General features: G+C 48.0%; 1 protein-coding gene across 3 annotated transcripts in view; it reads right to left on the reverse strand.

Moving 5' to 3' along the window:
- The window catches only part of Rassf8 (Ras association (RalGDS/AF-6) domain family (N-terminal) member 8), a 45,880-nt gene that overhangs the window by 11,176 nt on the left and 19,767 nt on the right, over positions 1-14,937 (reverse strand). The window contains exon 1 of one of the 3 annotated variants that reach the window (XM_013036444.1): positions 12,438-12,515. The exons of the other annotated variants lie outside the window; for them this stretch is intronic. The gene's annotated coding sequence lies outside the window, so the exon portion shown is untranslated. Of the gene's footprint in view, positions 1-12,437; positions 12,516-14,937 lie in introns of those variants that run through there. 3 annotated transcript variants of the gene reach the window in all.

Below are 14,937 nucleotides of genomic sequence, written 5' to 3' on the forward strand. Positions count from 1 at the left end.
CAAAAAAAAAAAAAAAGTCTAGGCTGTTTTGCAGTTGTCAGAGAAATGCATGTTTTTGTAGAGCTAGCTAACACGAGGAGCCAAGAAGATGTACACCACACAGGGGGGTATTAGAAGGTGCTCTATGTTTTAAATAACATCTCCTTGGGCTACTATTTAAATTCATATTGCATGGTCTCATGAGTCTTTGTTAAGACCAATCTAGACTTTGAACTTACTATTTTTTTGAACACTAATGTGCTTATGCAAATATGAGTGTGTGTGTGTGTATGTATCTATCTGTCTGTCTGTCTGTCTGCCCGCCTGCCTCCTCTCCTTCCTGGCTTGAACGCAGAGTCCTGCCCTTGCTAGGCTGGTGTTCTACCACTTGAGCCGCAACACCTTTGGCTCTGTTTCTTTTTTGCCAGTTCTGGGGCTTGAACTCAGGGCCTGGGCACTGTCCCTGAGCTTCCTTTGCTCAAAACTAGCACTCTACCACTTGAGCCACAGCACCATTTCTGGCTTTTTCTATGTATGTGGTGCTGAGCAATCGAACCCAAGGCTTCATGCATGCTAGGTGAGCGCTCTGCCGCTGAGCCACCTGCCCAACCCTTTGCTGGTTATTTCTAAGAAAAGCTCTTATGAACTTTTCTGCCTAGACTGGCCTCAAACTTTGATCCTTCTGCTCTCAGATGATCTCCAGTGGCTAGGATGACAGGAATGAGCCATTAGAGTATGGCGACTCTGCTTTCTTAAATGTGATTTGAACTAGAAATCAAGGGCTCCTTCCTTAGTTCACAAGGGTGAGGAATGCGTAAACAAAGTACATACTAAATTAACCGAGTTACCAAGGATGCCGTTCAAGTGTCTGCAATCACCCAGCATCAAACACTGTATTCCTGATTATCTGAACTGCTACAGGTTCTCCAAACAATCAGCCCACAGAGACCCTCCTCAAAGTAAAGACCCTTAAGAAACGAAGTAAACCCAGGGGCCAATGGCTCACACCTTTAATCCCTGCTACCCAAGTGGCTGAGATCTGAGGATGGAGGTTCAAAGCCAGCTTGCCAAGAAAGACTCTTTATTTCTAACTAGCCAATGTAAAGCCTGATGTAGATGTGGCTCAAATGTCAGAGCATCAGCCTTGAGTGAAAAGTGCAAGGCTCTGAGTTCAAGCCCCGGTACTTGCATGCATGCGTGTGTGTGCATGCACACATACACATGCATATACACACAGAGCAATGCACACATGCATGCACACACATGCACACAGAGAGCAATGCACACACATACACACACATGCATACACAGAGCAATGCACACACATGCACACACACATGCACACACATAGCAATGCATACACATGCATACACAAAGACCAATGCACACACATGCATACACAGAGCAATGCACACACACATGCATACACAGAGCAATGCACACACATGCATACACACACAGAGCAATGCACACACATGCATACACACAGAGCAATGCACACACATGCATACACACAGCAATGCACATGCACACACACAGAGCAATGCACACACATGCATACACACACAGAGCAATGTACACACACATGCACACACAGAGAGCAATGCACACACATGTATACACACAGAGCAATGCACACACATGCACTTAAAAAATCCAGGTTACCAGGCTGGGCAGGTGGCTCAGTGGTAGAGTGCTCACCTGGCATGCATGAAGCCCTGGGTTTGATTTCCCAGCCCCATAGAAAAAGCCAGAAGTGGCGCTGTGGCTCAAGTGGTAGAGTGCCAGCCTTGAGCAAAAAGCTCAAGGACAGTGCCCAGCTCTGAGTGGAAACCCCAGGACTGAAAAAAAAAATCCAGGTTACCGATTTTGGAGGCTAATCATACGTACCCTGGTTCTCTTCAAACATGACAATAAAACTAAGCTTTCTTAACATTACGAGAAGCAGCTATGCCAACTCACTACATATGGGAAAATAAACCTTTCAAAAGTTAACACATAGGTTCTGACCCCGGAGAGCTTTGTGTTTGTTCCGCTGCAGCAATGTTTTGAGAAACAGAAGCCATTTTTGCCAAAGGATTTAAGAGAAATTGATAAACTGAGTCACAGATTTCTCCATGGATGTGCTTTGCCACAGAAATGCGATTCACAAAGAAATCCAGACTGTTTCTACCACTGCTGATCTAAACATGCACCTTGTCAGGGGTTTCTCTCTCTTTTTGCACCGGTGCTGGGTCTTGAACTCGGGGCCAGGATGCTGTCACTTGGCTTTTTCACTCAAGGCTTGTGCACCTTGCGACCTGAGCCACGGCTCCATTTCTGACTTTTGTAGTTAACTGTAGATAAGAATCTCACAGATTTTCCTGTCCAGGCTGGCTTTGAAGTGTGATCTTCCCACATCAGCCTCCTTGGTAGCTGGGATTATAGGCATGAGGCACTGGTGCCTGACTTTTTTTTTTCCCTTCCCTTTGTTTTTTTTTTTCAACAACGACGATTCATATTTTTCTGAAAGAAATAAATGTCAACTGTGTGAATCAGTTCTTCTGCTTCTAGAGCCAGGTAGCATTTTTCTACGGCCCATAGTGTGCACCGAATCTTTTCTCACTAAACCTGTGTGTGCAAGTCTTATAAAACTGGCCAGAAAAAGTCCCAGGGATAGAACGGGCTTCCGTGCTGCAAAGCAGGCTGGAGAGAAAGCTCATTAACAAATTACAGCTTTAGGGTTCAATAAATTTTATCAGTAGCATCGGACTATGGGAAGGATGCCATTAAAATTTACAGGGCAATACCAACAGTGCCATAAATCTCAAAAGTATGACACAGTTTATAGCCACTCACGCCCACAGGAATGAAAGCCAAGGGGCCATAACAGTAAAGTTCCTAGAAGGTGGACGCAATCTACCATCCATCAATTAGAATGAAGCTGCTGCTGTGTGGCTTTTATTGGTGCCACTTATGGGCCTTGACCTCAGGGCCTGGCGCTGTCCCTGAGCTTCTTTTGCTCAAGGCTGGCGCTCTACCACTTGAGCCACAGCGCCACGTCTGTTTTTCTGGTGGCTCATTGGACGTAAGAGCCTCACAGACTTTCCTGCCATCCTTCCACGTCGGCCTCCTGAGCAGCTAGGAGTGCAGGTGTGAGCCACCGGAACCAGGCAAAGCATTTGGCTTTCTTCACATTAGATGGTCATTAAAGAATTTTTAAACCTGCCAAATGCCCAGGTTCATACCTGAAACCCTGAGATGTGAGAATCCTGGTCAAAGCCAGCCCTGGCAAGAAAGTTTGTGAGGCTTTTACCTCCAGCAAAAAGCCAAAAGTAGAGCTGTGGTCCAAGAGGCAGAATCCCAGCCTTGAGTGAAAAAAAAAAAACAAGCAAGAGGGCAAGGCCCTGAGTTCAAACCCTGGTACAAGTGTGAGCCACACACACTCTTACACACACACACACTTAATGTTAAAGATGCTCACCATGTGTCTTTTTGGTCACTTGTATGGCTTGAGCTCAGGGCCGAGGTGCTGCTCCTGAGCTTGGTTCTTCCTCTATTCCTCTGAGACACACTTCCACTTCCAGCTTTTTGGTGATTAATTGGAGACAGAAGTCTCACTGACTTTCATACCCAGCCTGGCTTTGAACCATGATCCTCCTCCCTCCGCCTCATGAGCAGCTGGGATTACTGGCGTGAGCCACCAACACCTGGCTCCACTGTGTACTCTCGGTAGGTCTGGATCTTGTCACTGGCTTCCCTCTGGTCTCCCTGAATTTTGCATAGAATGCAGACGCCAAGAGGTTATTTTTGTTTGGGGTCCAGGCTTGGGTGCTGTCCCTTAGCTCTCTCTATTTTTTAATCCAAGAGGAAGAGTGTGTCATATGTTTAGTTGCTAGTTAAAGTGAGATCCCACACGCATGCTTGTCTGCTCCCATCTGTGTCAGGAAGAGGCTCCCCGTTTTCACACACTGCGTAGTACGCTAGCGGTGGCAGTAAGAAGGGCCAGATGTTTTCCATGTACAGCTGTCGTAGCTGTCGTAGACCCCAGCACTGACGTGGAGACACACAAGCCCGGCTCTGGCACAGGGCCAGGGCGTGGTCACATGCCGCTTTAAATGACTCTGGCACTGCAGGCATTTCAAACATCAACAGAATTTCCCAGCTGACAGCCTCCTGCTGTAAGTCATTCCAGAGGGGTAAAGAACCCGGTGTTTTCCAGGCTAATGCAATCAATCTAGCTCTTAAATTAAAAAAAAAAAACAACTTTTAATAGGTTTGGAGCTCTCTGTTGGATTAAAAATCTTTGTGATGAAGAGCAGGCAAATAGACTATGAAAAGGACGAGGAAACATTTCCCTTAGAACTCTGCTGTATGCGAGTGCAGCAATTTCTGAATCCTTTTTTTTAAATGGTCTCATTCTATAAACTCCTGTGTCTGTCCCACAGAATACGTGACAGGAATATCAAGAGTTCTAGAAGTTGACTTTGGGATACAATTCTACGGTCTGATTTGTCAATACTCCAGAAGTCCTTGTCTAGATGGATTTTACTCTTTTTTTGTGCCCTAACTAGGACTTGAACTCAAAGCCTGGGAACTGTTCCAGAACTTCTCGCTCAAGGCTACAACTCTACACCTTCACTTCCTTTTTATTTGTGTTTTGGCTGGGTCACCGGAGATACGAGTCTCAGGATTTCCCTGCTCCCACTGGCTTTAACCACGGTCCTTAGATCTCAGCCTCTTGAGTAGCTGGGATGACAGGCGGGAGCCACTAACACTTAGATAGCTAGATGGTTTTGACAAATCGGTTATAAACATAAAATCAGAATGATACATAATTATAGCTTTTTTGCTTCTTTTTTAGCAAGTAAAGCACCGCCCTACACAATATTTTGACAAGTCTTCTACAAGATGTTTAAAAGTTTTACAGATAAAAATAAAATAAGCAAGTCATCCTAAGGGCAATCTGTACTAATCAACGGCTAATCATCTTGGAAGAAAGTTCTTCTTTTGTGTGTGTGTGCTGGTCCTGGGGCTTGAACTCAGAGCCTGGGCGCCGTCCCTGAGCTCTGCTCAAGGCTGGCGGCTCTGCCACTTGTGTGCCACTCTGGCTTTTTTTTTTCTTGTAGTTGATTAGCGATAAGAGTCTCACAGACTTTTCTGCCTGGGCTGGCTTCAAACCTTGATCCTCAGGTCTCAGCCTGAGGAGCCGGGATGACAGCCACCTTTAAAAAGAAAATACTACATGACTAAGAAAGTTGTATTTTGTGCTAAGCACTGACATTTGGGATTTTGTTATAGCACCTGCTATGATCGAGCTGAAGTAACAGAATTTAATTCAGCCATACAGGCATTTCATGTAAAACAGCTTTTAAGTAGCTGCACAGAGGGCTTCAATTCAGTGTGTCATTTATGAGCCGATGCATCTGGATCCGTGTCGCTACCCCACCTTCTCCCCATCTTCCCGGGCTCCATGTTCACCTCTGCGCATTGAATCTACGGCCACGTTCACCTCCTCCACTCACCTGCACCTCTTCACGCTTCACAACAACCCCCCCCCCAGACACCCATTCCCTGGGACTGCAGCCCCTTGTTTAAAGAAGCTACACCACCGGAACCCTAACACATATCAGACTTTTTAGTCCACGGTTTGCAGGTGTTTGCATGTGGCCCTGCCTATGTTTTCATACGCATGTACTAGTTAGCTCTAACTCCACGCGAAGGAACATGTGAGTCCGCCCTTCATCGCTCTGAGTCTGACTTAAATCACAGAACCTAATTTTTTTTCAGGTCCATCCACTTCCCGGCAAACGATGTTAATGCCAGGAGAAGATTCACGTAGTAATGTGAGCCCAATGTCCAAATTTCAAATGGAGATGTTTTTCCAGGGACACGCCGTGGACGCATCGGAGAACGCATGCGTGGAGCCATCCTGGCCAAGAACACGGGAAGCTTTGTCATCAGCTCCGGGCAATTTCACGCACCAAGCACACACACTCTTTTTGCAAGACTCACGCATGTGGTGCTGAAAAAACTTACAAGGTATTTTGGTCCATTTAGTTGGAACAGATTTATAGGGAAAACATGCCGATCGGATCAAGACAGTGAAACATCTTGAATTTTCTGGGTTTCTCTGAATAAGAAATTTTAAGCTAGGCATGGGTGCTTCACGCCGGGAATCCTGGCCATCCAGGCAGCTGAGATCTAAGGATCACAGTTCAAAGCTAGCCTGAGGAAGGGAAGTCAATAAAACACTCATCTCCAGTTAAATAGCATGGAGTTGAAGGTGGAGACGTGGTTCAAGTCTAGACTTTCGTGAAAAAGCTAAGGGACAGCATTCAGGCTGTGAGTTCACACACACACACACACACACACACTCAGGCTGTGAGTTCACACACACACACACACGAACACACACACACACACACGTTCTAAGCAGCCATCTTTTTCATGAGGTGTTGAAAATTTAAAGGTCCAGCAGTAGATAAAATCAGAGTAATCCAGAAATCTGTCAAAAAAATATCTCCTCAAAGTTGTTACAAAAGGTGTAGAAACTGTTGGACCTGTGAGCCCAGGCTGATCAGAAAAGTCCCTGAGATGATTCAATTCACCACCAAAACGTGGGGCGTGGAGCGGTGCTGTGAACAGCAGTGTGCTAGCCTTGAGTAAAACAGCACAGGGCGCGCCAGGCTGCGAGTTCGAGCCCTAGGACCTGCACAAAACAAAACCAGCACAAAACAAAGGTAGTTCATGAACTGGCCGCTCATAGTTTTCGCCACCAGAGGTCTCCCTTCCCCCAGCGACACCAAGGCTCAAGGGTGGACGTCCAGAGAGGCCAAGGTGATTTACATAACACAATTAAGCCAAATCACTGCAGGGCGGCGGAGGGATAGGGTTTCTGCGGAACGGCTGCCAAGCTAGGGACAGTTAATGGGAGAGAACTGGCAGAAGTTTCTAGAATTCTTACTATATGACTTACTTTTGGACATTCTTCGGCTGAAGACTGCAAACACATCTTGTCATTTTTCCCCCTTAGTTATGCATATAAAGCCTTAATTTTGTGTGCCAAATTAGCTTTTGGGATAAAAGCCTTGGGGACCATTCTAGAGTTCTGCGTGCATTTTACAACAGATAGAGGAGAGAGAGAAACCCTCAATCCACCATCCCTACTCATCAAACACCCACCACACCTGAGAGGTAATACAAGGAGAAAGAGCCAAAGGTTTCAATCCAATTAATGAAGGGCCCTCCAATTCCATTTAGTGCTTACTGCCACAAACCACTGTCACGGCAGACGTGAAACGCAAGAGCTGCAGTGTGGTTAATAATTCCACCTGTGAAGCCCGGTGCCAGTGGCTCACACCTGTCATCCAGCTACTCAGGAGATCTGAGGACTGTGGTTCAAAGCCAGCCCGGGCAGCAAAGTCCCTGTGAAATTCTTCTTTCCAAGGAACCATTAAAAAACCAGAAGTAAAGCGAAGGCTCAAATGGTAAGAGCACTAGCCTTGAGAAGAAAGAGGCTCAGGGGCAGCGCCAAGGCCCTGAGTTCAAGCCCCACCTCTCTCTCTCTCTCTCTCTCTCTCTCACACACACACACACACAAATCCATCTATGTCTTCCAGGACAACTCAGCTTAGATCCTTCTGGTTAGCAAGGGGTTTAAACTGTTCTAAATATAATATTATTCCACAAAGTTTCACAGGAAATTCCAAAACAGAGGTTAGTAAACCAAAAGAAATCTCAGCAGTGTGTTCAAGAAATTATTTATGTACAGCTGGGTGCTGGTGGCTCACACCTATAATCCCAGCTGCTCCAGGAGTGCTTGTCATTATTATGTAGTAACACAGAGACACAGACACACGCACACAGAAAAGAAAAAGTATCAACATGGAAACAACCTGGATAAATGTAGTTGTCCCCTCCAGTAAGACTTACATAGAAAAGGTTGCATGTTTGTTGTTTTTACTTGACAAAGCAAAACTTTACCTCTGTGTTATTTTTCCAAAAAAATAAATGGGGACAACTTCAACACATCACCACAGTTTGGTGAGTGTTAACTATGGATGTATTTAGTGTTGATGTTTTACATTGCCTAGTAGGCCCAAGTGCTCATTACACAAAAGGACTGTCAGGCTCAGCACGATCGATTACTTCTGTCTGCCACGGGCACAGCCCGCAAGTTGATGCATTTTGCCATGCCTTGTCTGAAGGCTGTCGGTGAACAGATACCAGCTGTCAGACAGGATGGTGTGCAAACCATGGCTCTACTATGGAGTAACCATCCATTTGCTTTAGCTTGAAGATGGAAATAATCACTAAAATAGATCAGGACCAAATCACAATAAAAACGAACTCTGAAGACGGGGCCTAGCATGCCCTATCACTGAGTAAGGAATTAGAGCTCTTATGGGTATTAGTAGAGCTTGCGTTTGTCAGGGGTGAGCACTACTTGGAAGGGCACGTCTCTACGGGTACCGGGCAGCCGGCCTGGGACTGTGCAGGGTCCACATCTGCAGCAAAGTGCAGGCTGACAGCTGTCCTGGAGACCCCCAAGTTGCCTGTTTGTGTGTGTGTGTGTGTATGTGTGTGGTTGCCTCTGTGTGTGTGTGTGGTTGCCTCTGTGTGTGTGTGTGTGTTTGCACACGCGCATGTGCCGGTACTGGAGTTGGAACTCTGGGCCTCTCCTCTGCCCTTGGCGGTTTTCTGAAGGATGAAGCTCTACCACTTCAGCCACAACTCCCCTTTCAACGTTTTGCTGGTTCACAGACTTGCCTACCAGGGCTGGCTTCTAACTCAGATCTAACTCAGATCTCAGCTTCCTGAGTCGCTTGGATTACAGGCGTGAGCCACCAGTGCCTGGCTCCAGTGCTGCCTTTCACTCGAGGAGGTTCAGAAAAGTAGTGGTTATAAAAACAAGTATAAGGTGAAAACTAGTAATTATGTTCTTCTGAGGATTTCACAAAGAGCCCATTCAAGCAGCAACATGGAAATGAAAAAAAAATTCTGTCACGGGAGGGTTAAAATTCTGTCACGGGAGGGTTATCTGACAGCGCCTACATATCGGGGGAGAATGACACCCCTAAAAACATGCAGGCACGCAGAAAATGCCTATGACACAGAGCCGGTAAGAATAAGCTACAAGCTGAAAGGAAGCTAGCCTTTTTCTTGTGCTGGCACTGGGCTTGAACTCAGGGCCTGGTTGCTGTCCTGGGCTTTTTTACTCAAGGCTGGTGCTCTACTACTTGAGCCACATCTTCACTTCTGGCTTTTGGTGGTAAAAAAGAATTGATGGACTTTCCTTCCCAGGCTGGCTTCCTACTGCAGTGGTCCAGATGTGGGTCTTCTGAGCAGCTCATGTTACAGGTATGAGCACCTGCCCAGCCAGATCCTTTGAACAGCTGACAAATGTCTAATCTTGGGCCATGACTGGACTTCTCATTCCATGATTAAAGTGTCTTAATTAGCAGACGGGTTTCCACTCTGGGTCCCATTATCGTGATTTTACTCAGCTGACTAAATTGACAGAAAAGCACTGGAATTGGAGCGACACCAGCTTGGGAGTCAGGAGACCCAGCCTGGCCTCTGGCGAGCTGGCGCCATGGCACCGAGAACCTTCTAAGCACACACGGGCACGTCCCCATCCACAGGACCGAGCAGGAAGACCGTCCCTCATCGGGGCACGAACAAGGCTCGCAGGAGTGCCAACGTGCTGGGGCCCTGGGGGTCTTTCCGTGGAAAAGCCTCATTTCCCTGCGGGTTGATGAAATGGCCTGGGATTCACAAGGGAAAAGTAGGAAGATCTGGAAGATTCTTCCCATCACTCCCTGACCTGCCCCCTCCTGCATGACCACAGAGGACCCCCCCCAGAAACAACAACGGGCAAACAGCACTCCTAGCCACAAGCAAACTCTGGGGGATAAACTCTGCTGTATGTGGGTGCTTTGTGCCCGCCCTGGGCGCCCTCACTCAAGGCTGGCGCTCTACCACGAGCCACACCTCCACTTCCGGCTTTTTGGTGGCTCATTGGAGATAAGAGAGTCTACAGCCTTTCCTGTCCTGCTGGCTCTGAACTGTGACCCTCAGCTCTCACCCTCCTGAGATCCCATGTGCAAGTCACCAGCGTCTAGACACCTGGCTTCTCTTGGACATCGATTCTCTAGATCTGGGATGAGGAAGAGAGTCAGATGATGGCGGCATTCGCACAGCTCTTAAGACCTGTGCAGAAGAAGCCACCCCACCTGGGTGATAATCCCAGGAATCCCAGGCTGGTATCAGGATGTGACTCAAAGCCTCACGCCTGCTTGCTTCTGAACTGGCGCTCTACCACTTGAACCACACCTGCAGCCCAGCTTTTGCCCTTTTATTTTGGAAATAAGGTCTTGGGGACTTTTCTACTCGAGTTGCCCTTGAACTTGGATCCTCCAGACCTCAGCCTCCTGAGTGGCGAGGATCACAGGCGTGATGCATGAGGGCCTGTTCCCGCACTCTCTTAGAACATGAGACAGCAATAAAATGCCACGTCACACAGTCACGTTCAAGTGTTACAGTGGAGGAGTGACAGGCAGCTGGGCAGGACGGAGATCCTTGGGATTGCACGAAGCTGCTTCAGCTGGCGCCGGCGGCTCCCGCCTGGCACCCCAGCTCCGCAGGAGGCTGAAAGCTGAGGATCACGGTTCAAAGCCAGCCCAGGGCAGGAAAGGCTGTGAGACGCTGATCTCCCATGAACCACCAGAAAACCAGAAGTGGTGCTGTGGCTCTAGCGGTAGAGCACCAGCCTTGAGCTAAAGAGCTGAGGGACAGCGCCCAGGCCCTGAGTTCAAACCCCACGACAACAAGAAAGAGGAAGGAAGGAAGGAAGGAAGGAAGGAAGGAAGGGAGGGAGGGGGAAGGAAGGAAGGAAAGGAGGAAGGGAGGGAGGGAGGGAAGGGAGGAGGAAGGAGGGAGGGAAGGGAGGGGGAAGGAGGGAAGGGAGGGGGAGGGAGGGAGGGAGGGGGGAGGGGGAGAGGGAAGCTGGCTCCAGACACTGCCGAAAGGCTGAGTGTTGTTTGAGAAGCAGGTGGAGACGTGGTGCTCTCACTCTCTCATCATTAAAGGCCTCATGGCCTCTTCTGCCAGTCATCTCAGCGCTGACCGTATGGCAGGTGCCAAGCTAGGGCTCTGAGCTTATCAGCCTATTGAATTTTCCTAACCATTAATCAGGTGATGTTATTACTCCTCCTTTCCGGAAGACACCATGGCACAGCAGTTACCCAGACCTCACACCTCACTGGAGAAAAGGCCGAGACTTCATTCAGGCATTCTCAACCTCATCCACATTCTACAAAGAAAACAAAGAACTAAGAGCTGAACACACGCTGCCTCTATTTCACGAAGCAATTACAAAGCTGGGCACCACGCCTGTCAGCCAGCTACTCAGGAGGCTGAGATGGGAGGATCCTGGTTTGACGCCAGCCTGGGTGGTAAAGTCTGTGATTACCTTCTCTCCAATGAGTCATGAACATGCCGGGAAGTGGAGCTGTGGCTCAGGCGGTAGAGCACCAGCCTTGAACACAAAAGCGCAGGGACAGAGCCCAGGTCAAGTTCAAGTCCCAGGACTGACAGCAAAAAGGGAAAATAAGGTGGGGAGGGGAGGTAGGTCCTCTTCCCTCCCTCTCTGTTCTCGTCCTGAGTGCTGACACCATGAGACAGGAATCAGGCACTCAAGGGCTAGGCAGGTGGCTCAGTGGTAGAGCGCTTGCCCTGCATGCCTGAGGCCCTGGTTCGGTTCCTCAGCACCACATAAGCAAAAAGAAAAAAGCTGAAGTGGCGCTGTGGCTCAAGTGGTAGAGTGCCAGCCTTAGGCTGAAGAGCTGAGGGACAGTGCCCAGGCCCAGAGTTCAGGCCCCACAACCGACAAAAAACAAAAACAAAAAACAAAAAAAAAGAAACCAGGCCCTGGACAGATGCCACAACTTGACCCTGAAAGTCTCAGAACTCTGTGCCAACACGGTTAGTCCTGGTCCTGGCTGAACGGCCGACGTATTCTGGGTCAGTAGGACGAGAGCGATAGGACGGGGACACACTGCTCTTCATCGGGGTGGGGACTGCGGACTCATCCTGCACTCTTGTGATTATACAAGAGTTCATGATAGCGTAAAGAGGGAGCAACCCTGAAGCCTGCGGTGAGTGTGCATTCATTTTCGGAGGGGATGGGCTTGAACTCCTGACCTGAGCACCAGGCTGCTCCCCACTCCGGGCTGGTCTACTGGAGGGAAGAGCCTGACGGATTTTTTTTTTTTAACATGGGTTGGTTTCAAATTGAGATCCTCAGATCTCAGCCTCCTGGATGGCTGGGGTGACCGGCGTGATCCACCGGCGCCCTGTTTACAGCTTCCTGAATATTAGGTGTGTGTGTGAAGCAATATCTACAGACATTTTCAACCATCACCGAATCCTGAACTTTTCATGTTTTATGTAAGTAGGAACCACATGAAACCTACCTTGAAATCTGAAACGCTTTGTGATAATTATCAGAAAGCATCTCAAATGCGGATCATGAGGCTTTGGTCAGCTTTATTCTACCAAGGAAGTTTCAAAGTGTGGGAACATGCTGCCTGCTTCCCGTCTGCTGAAAATGGAAATAAAATGGCTCAGTCGCAACGGACGACTGTGTCTCCCACCACCCAGGGAAGGATGACCAGTGAAATTCTCGTGTTCACTGTGCTTGAATTCTTCAGGCTTGGAGTCCTATTGAGCATCTTGATGCAGGTTACCATGACAACCTCCACTACTTAAAAGACTGTTCCCCAACTCTTCTCAGTTGTAAGATCATGTCAACCCTTCTGAAAGTTTGATGGCTCACGTCTGCTGCAAGCCTCCTGGGCAGGAGCTGAGATCTGAGGGTTCCAGTTCGAAGCCAGCTGGAGCAGATAAGCCTGAGAGACTCTCATTCCAACGAACCCCTGCGCAGCAGGAGAGGAGGCCTGGCTCACGCGGTAGAGCGCCAGCCTTGAGCAAAACAGCCAAGTGAGAAGGGGAGTTTTATTCAGAAATAACCTCCTGGAAACCAAGTATACAGATGCGAAAATAACTTCCACTAAATCGATACGGGACAAGAGACCTGTGCGCATACACGGAGCTTATGACACGTGAGAATGTTCCAGAATTATTTCCCACAGGTGCTGCCACCATCTGTGCCCTTTAAAAACGAGGTGGAACTACTTGCAGAACAGTCTGGAAAAACAGAGCTCAGTCCTATTGATCACTGTTTCCCTTCATTGATGCTGTTTATCGGGAGCACCAGGGAGGGAGTGGAGTGCGATTTTGAACAGAAAGAAAAATTTACTGATTTACCAATCTTCTTTTTCTTTTTTTTGTCGGTTGTGGGGCCTGACTCTGGGCCTGGGCGCTGTCCCCCAGCTGAAGGCTAGCGCTCTACCACCTGAGCCACAGAGCTACTTCTGGCTTTATCTGCTTATGGGGTGCTGCGGAATCAAACCCAGGGCCTCATGCGTGCAAGGCAAGCGCTCTACCACTGAGCCACCTGCCCAGCCCCCAATCTTCTCGTTTTAAATTTTGCACTATTTTACATTTATATGAAGCTGTAGGATATGCAAAGTGAGCAGGGTTGTTTGTTTGTTTGTGTTGGTAGGGTGTACTGAACTCAGAGCCTTGAGTTCTTGCTCACCCTTTTTTGTTCAAGGCTGGGGCTCTGCCACTTGAGCCACAGCTCCGCTTCCAGCTGGAAATAAGACTCTCATGGACTTTCCTGTTCTGGCTGGCTTTGAACTGTGATCCTCAGTTCTGGGATTACAGGCATGAGCCTCCACTGTCTGGCAGGTTCTCCTTGCATTTTAAGTCAGGAAGTAAAGGCTGTTATTTTGAGCATTTCTGAAAATTTAAAAAACTGAAAACCCCAGAAAAACCTAAAAATCCTTTAGCAGTAAATTCTAAGTCAGTCAAACCATTTCCACCTGCATAACTGTGAATGCTCCAAAGAAACCAAGTAATTGAAAGATTCTAGCCCAAACCTGCACAATTCCTAAACGCTAAGCCTAAATAAACCACGACTTCTCCTGGTATACACGACACCAAACTCCTCCAAATGAAACAACAGTTTATCTATGAAAGACGTCTCTGTGGTACAGCTTTGTCAGCAGCAGAGCTTGGAATATAACTGCCAAGAATTTTAATTAAGCGACAACGTGCTTTGCTTTTCCTTTGTGCTTCATTTTGTTTGGTGTTGCTTCTGGGCCTTGAACTCAGGGCCTGGGTGCTCTACCACCTGAGCCACAGCTCCACTTCTAGCTTTTGCCTGGTTAACTGGAATCTCACAGATTTGTCTACTTGGGTTGATTTCAAACTGTGGTGCTAAGATCGCAGCCTCCTGAGTAGTGAGGATTCCAGCAGTGGTCCACAGGTGACCAGCAACCTTTTATGTTCTTCTTTTCCAAACTGTATTATAAAAAGGGGCTGAGCTCTGAGGATCGTGGTTCAAAGCCAGCCCAACCAGAAAAGTCCCCATGAGACAATTAACCCCGCATTCCATAAAGATATACATAAAACCAGAAATGGAGCTGTGGCTCAAGTGGTAGAAAGCTGGCCTTGAGCAAAAGGGCTCAGGAACAGGGCCCAGGCCCTGAGTTCAAGCCCCAGGAACACCACCAACAAAACAAAAAAAGGGAGTTATAATAAAACCATTCACTGTAAATGTAAGGACCGCTCCACCCTCCTCGCAGCAAAGTCTCCACCCAGTACCTGCGTTACCTAGGCAACTGGAACTCCTGGAAGAGTCACATCTGCATCTGCTGAGGTCACATCAGAATTTGATGTGGCCACACCTTTCTCCGCCCATACCCTAGATAAGGGCTAGCCCAGGCCCAGACTCTCTCTCTCTGTTCTATTCTAGCTCTCTCTCTCTCTGTTCTTACCTTTCTCTCTGTTCGTTTCTAGCTCTCTCTCTCTCTGTTCGTTTCTAGCTCTCTGCTCTCTCTGTTCATT

Source organism: Dipodomys ordii, unplaced genomic scaffold (assembly GCF_000151885.1).
Source record: "Dipodomys ordii isolate 6190 unplaced genomic scaffold, Dord_2.0 Scaffold287, whole genome shotgun sequence".
Taxonomy (NCBI): Eukaryota; Metazoa; Chordata; class Mammalia; order Rodentia; family Heteromyidae; genus Dipodomys; species Dipodomys ordii.